General features: G+C 49.4%; 1 protein-coding gene and 1 long non-coding RNA gene across 3 annotated transcripts in view; both read right to left on the bottom strand.

The window, feature by feature from the left end:
• Positions 1-16,226, bottom strand: part of CYRIA (CYFIP related Rac1 interactor A) — a 107,773-nt gene extending 91,547 nt beyond the window's left edge. The window contains exon 1 of one of the 2 annotated variants that reach the window (XM_082357785.1): positions 16,102-16,226. The gene's annotated coding sequence lies outside the window, so the exon portion shown is untranslated. The remainder of the gene's footprint in view (positions 1-16,101) is intronic. The other variant, XM_082357784.1, reaches the window with a different exon arrangement.
• On the bottom strand, positions 143-5,720 carry LOC309612144. The gene is made up of 2 exons (XR_014235009.1): positions 2,545-5,720; positions 143-2,487 (listed from the first exon to the last, which is right to left on the bottom strand). It is a non-coding gene; the product is annotated as an uncharacterized lncRNA (long non-coding RNA).
• Positions 16,227-16,489: the final 263 nt, after the last annotated feature.

The raw sequence follows: 16,489 nt of genomic DNA, 5'->3' as shown, positions 1-16,489 counted from the left end.
CACCTTAATCGTTTATTTAGACACATTTCAGGCTGGCTCAAAGCTCTGTCCCAGCTTGTTGACATATAAGGAAAGCATTCTACATTCTGCAGCAGCTGATCTTTTCACGAGAAAGCTCAATTTTCAACAGCTATTTTTTGTGGGGGGGTGTCTGACAGCGCTGGCACCCTGCGTGCTTTTTCATGGTAATTCACACTGCTGGTTTCCTACCCTGACCCATGCAAGGCCAACTTCTGACACCCTCCTCCTATTTTACCCACAGATGCTGTTTTCATACAGCACCCAAGGCCTTTCATATCCTGAGCAACTATCCTGGCCTTTTTCTTCCATTAGTGTAATATCAGCCAAAAAAACAATCAGCCCCATAGTGTTTAGGTGAACACATACATGTGTACATTTTTAAAGCATTGCACTGAACTGAAGAAACCAGACACTAATAAAAAAATCAGGAAAAGCAATTCTGAAAGCTGGAAGAAAGCCCAAACAGGCAGTCAGAGACATACCAGGAGAAGCAAAGTTTAGAAAAATTAAGTTGTGAATCAATGTTAGACTTCATCCAAACCTCTCACCAGTACCACATTGCTAACAGAGGTCCCTCACGGCCATGTAAGTAACACCTTGTAATTCGTACAGCGCTTTTTACTTGTTGGCAAAGCTTGTTATGTTCTAATATCCCTGGGAGGGAGGGCTGAAGATCGAGTCCTTTGGTGGGTGAGGAGATGAAGGCCCAGAAAGACTGTCACTTGCTTTACACAGGTCATTGACAGGTACAGAAGTAACTCTCCGTCCTTTAAAAATCAGGTACTGTGACTTTTTATTTCCCCACCTTTAAATCTTTGCAACATGCACTTGCAGCCAGGTCATTCAAGGGATCTTATTCCATGTGCTTTGAAGTATGGTTTTTCATAAGGGCTGTGCTGATCTGTGTCTATACAAGCATCCAGCTCAGTGCCTGTGCACAGCCCATCGTCAAAAGAGAGTTGTTGAATAATGGCAAGACCAATCTTTGCTTTTTCCTTTTTTTATTTTTAAACCAACCCATCACCTGACGCACCAGTGGAAAAGGAATCACTTCCCTCCCCATCTCTCCTTAATGGACACTCCATCATTTTATAACTATGTCATACACACTTTGACACACACATACCTCTGGCTGGGAACCCAGTTTCATCACTGCCTTGTTGAAATGCCCTAATGGCTTCCCAAGGACTTCAGAATGTTTTCCAGCCTCAAGATCCACGAATTGCTACCCCTTCCCCCAGGGCTCCGACCCCACTGAGCTACTTGGACCAACTGCTCTGAGTTGGGACAGAAGGTGTGAGCCTCCATTTGTCCTGAGGATGCAGGATTCGGATTGGGAGCAGATATGAAGGCGGGAGCTGACAGCCAGAGGAGGTCCCTGACCTTGACGAGTCACACGGGAGGTCAAACGTGTCTGCTCAGCCCTCTTCCCACCCCCGCTTTAGCTGATCTGCATTTCCTAGGCTCTTTCCCTGCCTCAGAAGAAGCACAGGCCTCTGAGACCAGTATTCAGCTCTGCGAGGGAAACTCCCCACCAGGGAGAACGCTCTTTTCTTTCCTGAAAGGTCTCTAGAGACAAGGCCTTCCAGGTCCCTCTGAGTCAGCAAAGTGGTGAGTGGAAAGTCCTGGCTGGACTCCCGACACACTGAGGGTTTCCCGAGAGCTCCTTGCTCCGGCCTGTGGCCACTCTTTTGTAAACACTGATCCCCAGCAGGGATCCCGGCAGCCCCCCTAATGCCGGGCTTTCGGGTGAAGCCCTCTTCCCCCCCCCCCACCCCCCCCCATCCAGTTAACACCCTGCTCACCACAGCTTCCACTTCCAGCTTTCTCCTGGCCCCTCATTCTTTCCCTAGCAACCCTTTGAAGGCTGTCCAAAAAGGAACTTGCTAATTGGAGTTTAGAAGTGGCATGCCTTCAAACTCCCCATGTTATCAAAAGAATCGCAAATAAACTTTCATTAACATTCTTGGCTTAAAAAAAAAAAAGAACATGGAAAAGAATATATTAAAAAAAGAATGTATATATATATGTATAATTGAATCACTTTGCTGTACAGCAGAAAATAACATTGCAAATCTACTACACTTCAATAAAAAAAGTTTTAAACAAAAAAAAAAAAAAGAAAAAAAAAAAAAAAAGGAGCAGAGTTATCATAAATGCTGCACTCTCCCGCCACTCCAGGCCTGGCGCGAGGTGCTGGGGATGTGAAAACTAAGGGTATGCGAGGCCTTCCCTCCAGGGTGCACAGGCCAGTGTGAGGACAGACCAGTGGAAAAGGAGGCTGCAGACATACAGCAAAGGTTCTCAGTCGGAAGCAGCAGCAGGAGAGCACTGAAGTCACTGGCCGGCCCTTGGCTGTGTCCCCGACCTCCCCACCTGCCACTCGTCCACTCAACCACAGCCCTGGCCTCCGTGCTGCTCCTCCCCGGGCCAGGTTTTGAGGTTTTGCACTTGCCGACTCTCCGCCTGGAACACGTTTCCCCGCCTGGAACACGTTTCCCCGCCTGGAACACGTTTCCCCGCCTGGAACACGTTTCCCCCAGCGAGCTGTGTGGTTCACCCTCTCACTCCCTGCAGGCCTGCCCCCCACTGTCATCCTCTCTGAGGACTTCCCTGACCACCCAACCTAAAATAGCAACTCTTTCCCCCCAGACTCCGTCCCCACACCCCTCACTCTGTACACCCATCTCTGCTTCATCTTCCTTCATCAACATGTGACTGTCTAACATCATCTCCATTTTACTTGCTTATATGTCTATGGTCCATCTTTCCCTGATAGATTATAAACTCCATGGGGGCAGGGGGTCTGTTTGTTTCACTGCTGACTCTCCAGATACTGACCCAGAGAAGTGCCTGACTCATTGTGGGTGCTCAACAAATATATGTTGAATAAGTGGCTGGATGATGGATGGATGGATGAATGAATGGATGGACGGATGAATTTGATGGGGAGTTGGGGGAGGTTTCCAGGAGAATGTAACACCAGAAGTAAATTTCAGAGACTCTGTCTGGGTAAGGAAAGAGCATCTTGGAAAGAGCATGCATAGCTCGTGTGTGATCCTGGGTAAATCACATTACCGCGGTCTCTTCTGTAATATGAAGCTAATGCATAACATTGGTAAGTCTGTGATGAGCCATGGAACTAGAACAGGAGTTGGGGCCAGCTCAGATAAGCCAAGGATGGTACAGGCTGATGCAAGATGGGAAAAGACAAGAGGAACCATGCCTTTCTCCACAACCACCAGATCGGGTTCTGACCGCAGCAGACAGAGACAATGAGGCAGAAAGCTGGGTGGGTCAGTTGGACTCCATTTCATGATTCCACAAGGGGTGCTTCGGTCCTCAGCCAAAGGCAAAATCCCAAGCCCCCGAAAGAACCATACTCTGAATTGTTAATTCACAAAGCAAGCCACAACCTTCCATGTGCTGTCTGTCTTCAGGTAAACAATTACATCTCTCTGAGACTTAGTTTTGACCTCTATAAAATAAAGTCCACAACATCTCCCATTCAATGAAACATAAAAGTTTCTAGAACAGTGTCTGGCACTTGAGGAGTGCATGGCAAAAGTTTGTTATATGGAATATGTTATTTGCATGAAGTTTACATTATGGGAGGGAGAACCATAGGACTCCATGCTGGAAGGAGGCAAAGAACTCCAGCCATGATTGCATTTTCTGAGGCTTAAGTAGAACCATGGCAGGAAAAAAAAAAGATTTGATTTTCCTAAAAAAAAATAAAACTGTGGCCTGGAAGCAGTGTGAACTATGTGGTGTGGGAAAGTGTAGGGCTTTGAGAGCCAGACAGACTTGACTCAAAATCCTGGTGCCCCATTTTCAATCCTATGTCCTTAAAGCAAGTTTTTAAAACTGTCTTAGCTTCAGTCTTTATCTGCAAAAGAGAAAGAAATGTATCTACCTTGCAAGGTTGTCTGTAGGGTGAGGGATGTATACAAACAGACTAGCAAAAGAGAACTGATAGGTATTAAAGGCATGTTGAAGATCACAATTCATTGTCATGAACATAACTGAAAATGTGGTATACTTTGAAAAATTAGGGGTCATGTTGGTATTGGGTAACCTGTAAGTAACTATGCAGAAAAAAATAACTCAAGCGCATATACTATGAAATAGCCAGCACACTGTTGCTATTTTAGCTGATAAGAGCTACTCAAATCATTTCCTGAATTTGAGGTGGAACAGATATATCTGCACAACCCACAGCCTTACTAGCGGATTACCGAGTGGACAGCGTGAAAGGGGCCTTCACACACAGGTGGTCTGAAAGGAGGAAACAATAGGGGAGATGCACAGAGCATTTCATCCCCACCAGCAGGAACTTGCACACTCGCCCCCAGTCACGTGGGAGGAAGCCCCCCATTTGCACACACGGACAAGAGAGTTCTCGGCCACAGCAACCGCAGGCCAGGAAACTGAGGCGCAGAGAGAGACAGGATTACAGAAGGTTAGGTGGGTCAGCGAGAGGCCTCAGCTCCCAGGGGGCTCCCTGGACAGTGTGCTGCCCACCACCCCAGAGGTCTCCTTCATCCTCGGGAGCGTAGCGGGCAAACCGTGCAAGGACCCTCAACGCCCTTCTTCTACCCCGCCTCCTCCCTCCGCTCCAGCCTCCCGACTCTGCTAAGCCCGGCCTGGGTTTGGCCTGGAAGGGTCCAGACCAGGAGACGGGCCCGGCGCCTGTCACAGGGCGAAGGCAGCTCAAACGGTTTCTCTTCTGTGTTTCTCTTTCTCCTTCCATTCCTTTCCACTTTCATCATCCTCTCCTACCTTCCCCCACCCGGCTGTCAAATGCAACTGACCGTATCCCTAGTCCTTTATTTTTTAAAACCCATATTAGGCTTTTCTCTTGTTTATCTTTACTTTTAAAGTCTTATGCTCAAATGACTTATGTCTTTTCAAATATGTATAAAATCAGCTTTGACAGGGTTCTGGGTTTCCAAAGCAGAAGGATTAGATATTTCTCCCTAAGAAAACATAATTTAGTTGTTTCCTGCCAGTTAACCTCCGAATTGCCTTTGTCGGTGGTCACTGGTCTCTGAAAGATTAAAGGGCCTTCAGCCCCGCGGGAGCCGCTAGGTGGTCAGTTCCGTTTGGAGCTACACAAAGGCCGGGGGTCGGGCTGTGGGGAGCCTCGACCAGACAACGCCAGACCCGGGCCTTGGTAGCGCCTCCCAGGATCTGAAAGGATCCCCGAATCCATGCACTCACACCGGCTCACACTCACACACACACCTATGCCGCACACACACCACACATCGTGCGCACACCGACACACCGTGCACGCTCACGCACCCACACAGCAGGCATACACCCACACCCACACGCTCACCCACGGGAGTCCAGGTCTCACTGATTTATAGGGACCAGGAACCCCGACAGGTGCCCTCCTCTCAATGTGCCCCTGGTGTTAACCGGATTTACCGCTGCCCGGAGGGTCCCACAGCCTGTGCGAACTGAAGGACCTCAGGATCCTAAATGTCAAGATCACTTCTCCACCGTGGAAACCCACGTCCAAGGTCAGGGGCCCAGTTCCTATCATGAGTTACTGCTAAGTGAACATCTCCGGGGTGGGCAGGGCAGGGGCTCTGAGAGAGACAGAATCACCAACTTTTTAAACCTCGTTAGATTCTCCAGGAACTTTCAACCCGGCAAAAGTCAGAATTATGATACGTTAAGAGTAAATTCCAAAGAGAAAGAAAGAAAGAGAGAGAGAGAGAGGGAGGGCGGAGGGAGGGAGGGCGGGAGGGAGGAAGGAATGAAGGAAGGGAGGAAGGAAGGGAGGAAGGGAGAAAATGAGAGGGAGGTAGGTGGGTCCCCAACGCCCTTTACCTAAATGCGCTACATGCCAACCCCTCGCCCACACAGGCCACGGCGGGGACCTATTCCGTCTCCTTGGGCAGAACTTGCAGTGGTCCTGTGCTCTGCACCTGGCAACTCCCACTCTCCTTCCCAACACCCCCTCAGCAGTGCCTAGCATGGCCTTGACCATAGCCCCAGGGCAACCCTCGGCGCTGGCCATCACCAGCAGGGCAGTTTCACCCGCAGTGCTTCGTTAAACATCCTGTGAGCCCTCCCTGGGCATCAGGGGAGGTGCTGGGGCCATAGTGAATCCCACACAAACCAGCCTACAGTGTCAGAGGGTCGTGCTGTGAGAGCAGGAGAAAGGAAAGACCTGGGGGAGACCAACGAAGAGCACGCGGAAGCTGTTCACCGCCCTCCGGTCTGGCTGGAGGCCAGATGGATGGAAGCTGCGAGAATGCAGCCAGGGGGGCAGCTCAGCGCTTTTCACTCGCTTTGGGGGCCCCAGCCTCTACTCCTAGACTCTCAGAGACAGAGAGAGAGAGAAAGAATTAAATGACTTCAAAACGGAGTTCCTAGAGCCCAGAGAAGGGAGGCAGCATGCCCAGATCACTCAACAAGTCAAGAACAGACCCAAGATAAGAACCAAGACCTTCTCACGCCTACTCGGGCCTTTTTACTTCCTCATGTTCGCTCTCCAAGCCCTGCTTCCTCCTCACAAGGCTAAAATGATGAGTAGGATTTAAAAATTCCCTTCTACCTTCCCCCTCAAAAGCCAGTTGTGAAACTTGATTATAAGCCACGCTAGATCAAAAATTCCCAGCTTATTTTTAGTTCTATGGAATTTTTAAAAAAATACTTTGTCCCAATGAAACTTAGGAACCCATGCTTTTAAAAGGTTTTCTTATTGCTGTTTTTGTTTTGTTTTTGTGCCAAGCCTGCTCATTTAATTTATTTCCTATTATTTAAATTGAGGAAATAGAAAACTGGCCATGAAGGCTTTTGATGAGTACACGATGAACCATGTCACCCCAGCATTTGGTATCAGGTAGACACTGGGGGGGTCCCTCTGGTGCCTCCCCAACGCCCCAATCCCAGGGGTGCTGTGAGTTCCTTTGGGCTTTTAGAAAGGGAGATTCACAAATGCTTCTTTGAAACCCCTTGCTCAGATGTGCTTCCAAATTCAGAATTTTTCAGATTTTAGAAAAGTAATATAGTACAGATAGCATGTTATATGTACCCCCAGCAGGGTCTGGAGCACTCATCCTTCTGATGAAAAACTTGTTCATCTGAGTGGGATAAATAAAAACTAAAAATAGTCTCATGTACCATCAGGCCAGCTTTTGCCTCCAAATGAGTTATGAAAAAAAAAAACCAAACTGCATTTTCAGAGCATTTTGGATTTTGGACTTGAAAATAAGGGAATGTCAGAAAATAGCTTACGGCTCCATTGATTACTTCTGAAGGTACTCAAGGGCACAGATTTCAAACCTCAACAGTTCAGGGGGAAAAAAGCATACACGTGCATTTACAAAATATAGGAAAGACAGGGTGGGAGACTGATCATACAGCAGGTGCAATGCTGGATGCCGACTGGAATTCTTATCCTTATTACACTCCAGTAAGCAACACAGCCAGGTTCATTTCAAGTTTAAAATGAAGGCTTACGAGCTAGAAATATAGGTCCAGAAGAGTGGATTTGGGGGGCTTTGTCGGGGCAATTCCAGAATGCGTCTATCAGAGAAAGGAGTTCCCTGTTGTTTCCAACTTAAAACAACAAATAAAACGGAGCCTCAAGGAAGTAGATCGAGAACTTTTCAAACACATTTTCTTAAAAGATCAGGCAAAAAAGGGAGACTGACAATGTTTAATTCATTTACAGGCACACCTTGGAGATAATGTGGGTTCGTTTTCAGATCACCGCAATAAAGCGAATCACATAAACTGGTTTCCCAGTGCATATAAAAGTTATGTTTACACTAAACTGTAGACTATTAAGTGTGCAAGAGCACTGCGTCTAAAAATGTACATACCTTAATTTTTAAAATTTAAATTTTATTGCTAAAAAATGCTAACCATCATCTGAGTCTTCAGCAAGTTATAGCAGTCACATCAAAGATCATTGATCACAGATGACCAAAACAAATATAATAAAAATGAAAAAGCTTGAAATATTGCCAGAATTACCAAAATGTGACACGGAGACATGAAGTGAGCAAGTTCTGTTGGAAAAATGGCTCAGACTTGATCGACCGAGGCTTGCCACAAACTTTCAATTTGTAAAAAAACGCAATATCTGGGAAGTGCAGTAAAACGAGGTATGCCTGTATTCTTTGCAATATTCCTGGACCACAAATATTATTAACTTCAGTTCAAAAATTAGAAAACTCAGTAAGCCTAAGACATCTGCCCAAGGGAAAAGCCAGGATTCCACCCAGGTCTGTGGGCTTCAGATGCACACTCACCCTGCAGCCCTGGGATGTTCTCACGGAACTTCTATGTGCACATTTCACCTCTCTGGATCTCAAAGAGTTGGCATCCTCTTTCCTAGGGTGGGTGGTAAGGAGAGACCATGCTTTGAAAGCACACAGACATGGTTTCAGGTGCCAGCTGTGCAACCTTCCTAATAATGTGACATTATGCAAGTTTCTTAACACCTGTGGACCTCAGTTTCCCCATCCACAGAATGGGGATATCTGTTTCTAAAGCTCTTTAGGGGATTGCTAAAAGTGGATATTAAATGCTCATTATTCAGAAGGTTTTGCTGCCACCCACATTTTACACAAGGAAACACAAGACTCAAAGAGATGGCATAACTTGCGAAAGCCCAGGCTGCTTCGAGCGGGTTTTCTCTGTCTCTCTACTCCAGGTGCCAGGCATCTGGCCTCACCGTTGCTACTGGAAGAGCCTGAGTTTGGATGCCACTGGGAATGAGAGAGCTTGACGGTGTGTTGAGATAGTTGTGTGTTTGGCACTGTTCCTCACGGTCCTAAAACGATGATGCATTTTAATTTATTCTAAAACCCGGAAATCATCAAACCAAATGATTTTTTAAAACAGACATTAACTTAAAACAGAAGGGCATTCTGCAGTGACCAAAGCGTCTCTGAGGTCAGCCCTCCACATCCCAGGCGGTGGAGACCCTGGAACATGGGAGTGAGCTGGTGACGGTCCTTCCCACCGCTGCTGAGCTCCTGCATCCCTCCTGGCTCTCCCTTTTGTCAACAGCCTTGACTTTCAACTATTTATCTGAATGCTCCATCAGACTTGGCTCCCTTTCTACGAGGGGGCGCAAGGTTTCTCTGTTCTTTGAAAACACCCTCGGCTCTCCCCACCCCAGCTCTGTCTCTGAAACCTTGCTGACTAAGGCTGCCGGGTTTTGCTTCTTCACCTGTCACTTTGGGACAGAAGCCCAAGGGTTTATTAGAATCATCGGCTAGGTGTTGGAAGCACCCTTCTAAGTCACCAAATCCAACCTTCCCATATTACCTACAGTGAAAGTGAAGTACGGTGGTCTCCTCTTATCCTCAGGGGGTATGTTCCAAGACCGCCAGTGGAAACTACAGATAGTACTGAACCTTACATATACTATGGTTTTTCCTATACACACATGCCTATGATAAAGTTTAATTTATAAATTAGTCACAGTCAGAGATAACACCAGTAACTAATAAAAAATAGACCCGTTATAACAATACGCTGTAATAAAAGTTATGTAAATGTGGCCTCTCTAAGTATCTTATTGTATAAATTTAATGCCTTTTCGACCTTAACTAAACATTCCTTATGTAGCCGTGACTTTTGCCATATGAGGTGTGACAGCAAAATTAGCATGAATTTCTTACTCTAGATCTTACCAACCTCAGCAAAGATTTTTTTTCTTTCTTTATTAAGTTGAGAATTTTCACCTTTTCACTGAAAGGAAGCACTTTATGGCTTCTCTTCGGCGCATCCGAATCGCCAGCGTCACCACTCTTGCCCATTATTAAGTAAAATAAGGGTTCCCTGAACCCAAGCAATGTGATACCGCCACAGTCTATCTGATAACCAAGATGGGTGCTAAGTGACTCACAGGAGGGATACGCTGGACAAAGGGATGATTCACATCCCAGGGGGGACGGAGCGGGAAGGTGCTCGATTTCATCACGCCCCTCAGAACGGTGCACAATTTAAAACTGACGAGTTGTTTATTTTTGGAATTTTCCACTTCATATTTTCAGACCGAAGTTGACCGTGGGTACGTGAAACCGCGGCGGTGGGGGGACTACCGTGTCTGCTCCTCCTCCTCCACGCAGGCAGCGAGGACGAGGACGGGGCTGAGAGCAGAGCCGGCTTGTTCGCCGTCCAGGCTTGTACTTTTCTCTTTCAGGCTTCCTCTCCCTGCAACGTGTCAGGTGCACCACAGACAACACCCACGGGGAGGGAGGGGGCGGTGTTGCCATAAGAGGTGAAACAATGACTTCCCCCCTTCCTCCCCGCCCTCCGCACTCTCTCTGACACTCTCCAAGCTCCATTTTAGGTGTGTGTTTCCTGCCTGGAGTGAGAGCTACCTGAGGCCAGGGACAAAGCCATCTCCATCACTGTATTCCATCTAGCGCAGCACAAGGCAAGAGCCTGTCCCGTACACATTTGCTAAGCAAATGAGTGAATGATATCATTTTTATACTTGACCCATCATAAAACTGCAATTCAACTCTTTGGGGGCATCCCATTTCCCCAGTTTCATTTTTTTTTTTAAACATCTTTAGTGGAGTATAATTGCTTTACAATGTTGTGTTAGTTTCTGCTATATAACAAAGTGAATCAGCCATACCTATACATATATCCCCATATCCCCAGTTTCATTTTAAAGATTTAATTATCTATGCCATACAGAATTTTTATCAGAAAGTGAAGTTATTAAATAAGCGGACACCAGACTCAGGCCCTGAGATAATTGCAAATAGAAACGGATCTGTCTACAGAGCTAAGCTGGACCAGGTAAGCACGTTGCTGGCAAACATGGCACCGTTTTCAGGACAATGGGGCTCTCAGACCAGGTAAATTCAGCTTCTAAATTACCCAAGAAAGGCTAGGAGTGAGCCATTCTGTAATCGCTTTTCTACCTCCATCTTCCTAGACATGACTTACACTGACAGACGGAATCTCAACCACCCCTGCATCTGTAGGGCCACTGACCCACATTTTCTGACCTTCTTGCTTCTGTTCCTAGATCCTTGGGGTGCACCTGTCATGCTTTCCGTTCATATGTTCAGTTCTAAAATCAATTGAATTTATTTCAGCGACAAACTAGCAACCCATTCTTGGGCAAAGGAAGCTACTTTGAGCATCACCAAACATTTTTTCTGAACTCGTACATGCCAAACTCCTCTTCACCACTTCTAGGAATGAAGCCTCAGCCAACTGCCGAAAGCCTCGTTCATGCTGTGCTGAGAACAAAACCCTAATAAAGTCTCTAAATATTTACTATGGGTCCGAGTTTCAGCCCTGACCGGTTCCACCCCCATTAAAATCTGCTTGCATACTCCAAACACAATTATTTCAAGTCACTGACATGCCAGCCAAGGAGATGACAAGGCTGTGTACGCTAGCACGAAGAGCAAGTCGGGCCCAGTTTTAAATTCTGGCCCTGCCACTTAACTAGCTGCCGGACTCTGTGCAAGGGACCTTTCCCAGTTTCCTTTACTGTCAAAAGGGCATAATAATAACTAATGTCACAGAGTTGCAGTGATGATTTGAGAAAATGTCTATCCATAGATAGGGTAACTTAAAAAAAATAACAGGAAGCTAAACATGCCCAGAATAAAAAATGTGAAGCATTCATTTTAAAGTATTGTCTGACAGAGGAGCCAGAACATGCAATGGGGAAAGGTCACTCTCTTCAATAAATGGTGTTGGGAAAACGACAGCCACGTGCAAAAGAACCAAACTGGGCCACTATCTTACACCATACACAAAAAGTAACTCAAAAAATAGATTGAATGCAAGACCTAAAACCATAAAACTTCTAGAAGAAAACATAGGTGGTAATCTCCTTGATGTAGGTCTTGGCAATGAATTTTTTGGATTTGACACCAAAAGCAAAGGAAACAAAAGCAAAATTAAGCAAGTGGGACTACATCAAATTAAAGTATTCTCAGAGTAACATGTTTTTGAAACTCAGGGTGTTTGTTGCCATTTCAAATCTGTTCCCCTTTGAGGAAATCAAAGTGTTGCTGATTTGCAGTATCACCATGCGTAGAACATTGTTTATCTGGTGAGAGATAACTCAAAGATTAACCAGCAGTGCTTAGAACCTGAGCATGGGCAATTTTTAACCTTCCCAGATAATGAATGGATCTCTGAAGGCCAGAATTAGTCCAAAGAGCTCCCCACCATGGTTCTAAGAGGACCCATAGGCCCAGTAACTGAGAACTCTTTTCTAATCAATATAACTGAATAACAGCAAGTGTGAGGTGGGCACCATGCCAGACCCTATAAATACATAAGATCATTCACTTCCTAGAAGGCAAGTCTCATTATTGCCATTTTACAGATACAAGAACTGAGGCTCAGAGAGGTTAGATACTCCCTCAGGATCCCACACTTAGGACACAGTAGTAGTAGAGTTTGAGCTCATGGCTGGTTCCCAAAGTCCGCTTTCTTCCCAATCACCATGCTGCCTTGTCAGGTAATTCATGTAGCCTTTGCGAAAGGATTTTGACCAAGATGAAATAGGAGTCAGAGGCTACTATGAGTGGATGAGTAAGGACTCAGCAAGGGGACTTCCCTGGTGGCGCAGTGGATGGGAACCCACCTGCTAATGCAGGCGACATGGGTACGAGCTCTGGTCCGGGAAGATCCCACGTGCCGCGGAGCAACTAAGCCCGCGCGCCACAACTACTGAGCCTGCGCTCTAGAGCCCGCGAGCCACAACTACTGAAGCCCGCGTGCCTAGAGCCCGTGCTCCGCAACCAGAGAAGCCACCGCCATGAGAAGCCGGCGCACCGCAACGAAGAGCAGCCCCCGCTCGCTGCAACTAGAGAAAGCCCGCGCGCAGCAACGAAGACCCGACGCAGCCAATAAATTAAAAAAAAAAAAAATACTCAGCAAGGAAGGCAGGGCTGGCTCCTGCCACATGCCTCTCTCCCGACACTGTTCACAGAGCTGAGGGGCTCGGGACTCATCACCCATCGCTGCGAGGGCCTGACCGAGGGCTTGCCAGGTGGGCGGTGCTAAGAGAGCTGTATTTCAGCCTCAAAGCACAGGCTGCCTGATTCAACCATAAAGGGGTGGGTGGCTAGTCAAGTCACCATCTCTGGGCTCCACATCTCCCTGCCTTTTCCCTGATCACACCACTTCTTCGATGGTATCATAAGGATCTCTTTTCATGACTGTCTTTACCCCCAGACTACATTCTTTGAAACCAGGAATAGTGTTCATGTTTTTCAAATCCCCAGTTCCCCAAAGTGTTATTTGGTACAGAGTAGATGCTCAGTTAATGGAAGGCGCAAAAATAAAGAAATGGATTGATTCAGCATCAACTCTGGACAAGATGACTAGAGAATGCCTCTACTCCTGAGATTTTACAGCTTAATTATTCCTAAGTCAGTTCTTGATCTCTGGGCAGTGGCTTGGGTTCTCTTTAACACTGAGACCTCCCAACAGGAGGAGAACATTATGGGCCCTTCAGGCTTTCAACTTTGTAAAGCAAACCCTGTAAGCTACTCCATTCCATCCTACAAAAACAAGCAAATGTAACCATTTGGACAGATGCTATCAACCCCATTTGAAAGGTTGAAACTGAGGCCCATGTGAGTGAACTGACTGCCCCAGGGCTGGAATTTGACAATGAGGCTGTTGACTCCCAGGTTTTTTCATGCTACCATGGTGCTTTTCCAGCTCATTACTAACAGGCCTAGAGCACTGGCAATGTGAAGGGAGAAAGGGGAGGGATGGGAAAGAAGAGTGTGTAGTGAAGGGAAAAATAAAAGGGAAAAGGGGGGCAGCTTCTCTGGAGAGTGTGGCGGACGGCTGACTGTCCGTGACCCAGGGCCGGACAGCTCTGAACTCCTCGCCCAGGGCTGACTTGGGAAGGTCTCCTGGGCTCTCGGTGTCCCTGACTCACCCGGCTGCATCTAAGCCCTGAGAGTAAAAGCAAACTGAACGCTTCTGGGTGCTGAGCATAAACAGGAAGTCACAAGTGCCTTGACTCTCCTCCCAACTTGAGTCCCCAACAGCAGGGTCAAGGGTGCACGAGGGACCTGACAGGCCGCTCTCTGGCAGTGGCCTGCACGGGAGTCCAGTGGGGAAACTGGGGAAAACCCTTCAATGAGTCTCCCAGCACATGGGTTTAAGGGGCTCTGTTGGTCCTCTGGGAGCAGGACCCAGAAGCCCTCGGGGCGGCCAGGCAGCAAGCTGGGCTTTTGCGCACCAGCTCCATCACTTTTCCACCCATTCAACAAAATCTCAGCGCCGACTATGTGCTAAAAGCAGAGTGACCTGAGGGAAGTAGCTCACTCTGAGCTTAGTTTTGTCATCTGCAAAGTGGGGACGGCCCCTACCCCACAGAGCTGCCTTGAAGATGAAAGGAAATAACATTAGCGGGCTTCTCCATCACACTTGGGTCTATTATTAGCACCGAGGCAGCGTGCTACCCGCTGTGTGCCTGAGACTGTGATGCCTCTGCCACCCTCCCAGAGCTGGGGCCAGGAGGGAGTGTGGCCAGGTCTGTCCCCACCTCTTTCCCCTACTCTCCTCTCACAGGAGCCCGGGGCCAGGAAGAGGTGAAGTTCTGCCAGCCCCCAGCCTGGGCCCAGCGCCCATGTTTATGACTGTTTATTTCAGAGCAAATAGAAAGGAGAAATTAGAGCCATAAAAGACAGAACAACAGACCAATAAAAACCAGCTTCCAGAAGAGTCAGAAGAAGGAAGAGAGGCAAAACTGTCACCATAGCAACACAAGACAGTCAGAAGCAGGCAGGAAAAACAGCCCCTGCTCTGCCCCCTCTCTTCACAGCAAAGCAAGCCCTCGGACCCCCTTCGGGGCTCAGTGAAAGCCAACGACCCACCCTAAAGCTCTGGCCCCCAGGCCCAGGCGCCCAGCCTGACCTGGCTAACAGCCACCCTCCTCATGCTGGCCCAGCACACGTCCCAGCCCTTCGTGGTCCCAGCCCAGCTTTCTGTGCCCTGGGGACACAGTGCTGTGCAGATGGCCCAGGCCCAACCAGAGTGATGGTGACCAGCGAAAGAGGGGAAAAGTTTCTAACAGGGAAAGGAAGGAAGGCCAAAGGGCTGGGGGGGAGACCGAGGCCCTGAATCCCAGCTCCACTACTCTGCCCTGGGTTCCCCGGGGAGCAGGCAGCCGGGTAACAAGGGCATGGGAGGGGAGGCCAGGGCCAGGATGGTGGCCCATCAGTGCTGGACCCTGCACTCCCACACAGCAGGGGCGGAATTCTGGGGAACTGGGGGTGGGGTCGGCAAAGAGCTTCGGAGGTCTTAAATGACAAAAGCTCTTGGTCCTGGTCTCTGGGGGCACTGGTCAGCAAGTCAGGGCAGCTTGGAGGAGGACCCAGGGACCCGCTGGCCCGTTTTGCCAGAGACCTGTCGGTCCTTCGACTGGCAGGCAAGACAGGTGTCTCCACCAAATAGCCTGGCTGGTCCAGAATCAGCCTTTTGGGAAGTGGGTCAAATTGTTCCCAAAGCTCAGGATCCCTAAAGTCCCTTTCTTCAGACTGGGATTCTGAGATGGAGGAGAGTGACGGCAAGGAGGCCTGGGTGCGGGGCACAGCAGCTGGCTGGCTGTCTAGGAAGAGTCCCTGGCAGGTGGCAGCAGAAGAGTCCAGGTGTGCGGGCCCTAGGGACGGGGGCCATCTCTGCCTCTGGGGCTGCAGAGAGTGCTGGAGAGCCGGGCCTCTGGTGGTGGGCATGGGGAAGCAGAGCCGGGGGTCCTCTGGAAGAATGGCTTTGGAGCTGAAGATACCTGGCGTTGGGGGTTGGGGGAGGAGGTTGAGTGGTTGAGGGGCGAGGGAGGTGCCCTGGAACACAAGCAGGAGGCTGTCCTCGGGAGAAGGGGCAGTGGGGCGCCTAGTCGGACATCTGGACGGCGACCGCTGCAGAAGGGCGAAGGGACTGGGTCCTCGGCTCTCCCTCCCGCCCTCCCCCGAAGGCTGCGTCCGGAGCTGGGGAAGGATGGCAGTGCTCGCCGGGCGCCTCCCGAGCCCGCTTCCCTGCAGGCCCCCGGCCGCGCTCCCCGCCGCGCCCGCGCCGGGCCCGCGCCCCGCTCACCACGAGCCGCCGCCGCCCTGCTCGGCCGCCGGTCCGCCGCTGCCCCAGCCGCCGCCGCCGCCGCTGTGGACGCCTCTCCCGCGGCCGCCGCAGCCTGCGAGACGGCCCCGGAGCCCCGCCCCGCCCCGCCCCGCCCCGCCTCGCCTCGCCTCGCCCCGCCCCGCCTCCAGCCCCGCCCGCTGCGGCCGCCCCGCCCCAGCCCCCGGGGAGCCCCACCCCCGCCGTCACCAGGCAGGGTCCCCAGACCCGCGCCAGATCCCTCGTGCTGACCATCTACGCACGCAGAAACCCCTGCCCTTTTCTAGGCCTTGGCCGCTGGCTTTGCCCTCCGGTAGGAAGCCCGGATGTGCCCCTGCTGCTTCTACACAGGGAATCCCTCCGTACCCAC

The sequence above is a fragment of the Balaenoptera borealis genome (assembly GCF_965194805.1).
Source record: "Balaenoptera borealis genome assembly, chromosome: 15".
Taxonomy (NCBI): Eukaryota; Metazoa; Chordata; class Mammalia; order Artiodactyla; family Balaenopteridae; genus Balaenoptera; species Balaenoptera borealis.
This window is presented reverse-complemented; position numbering and strand designations above follow the sequence as displayed.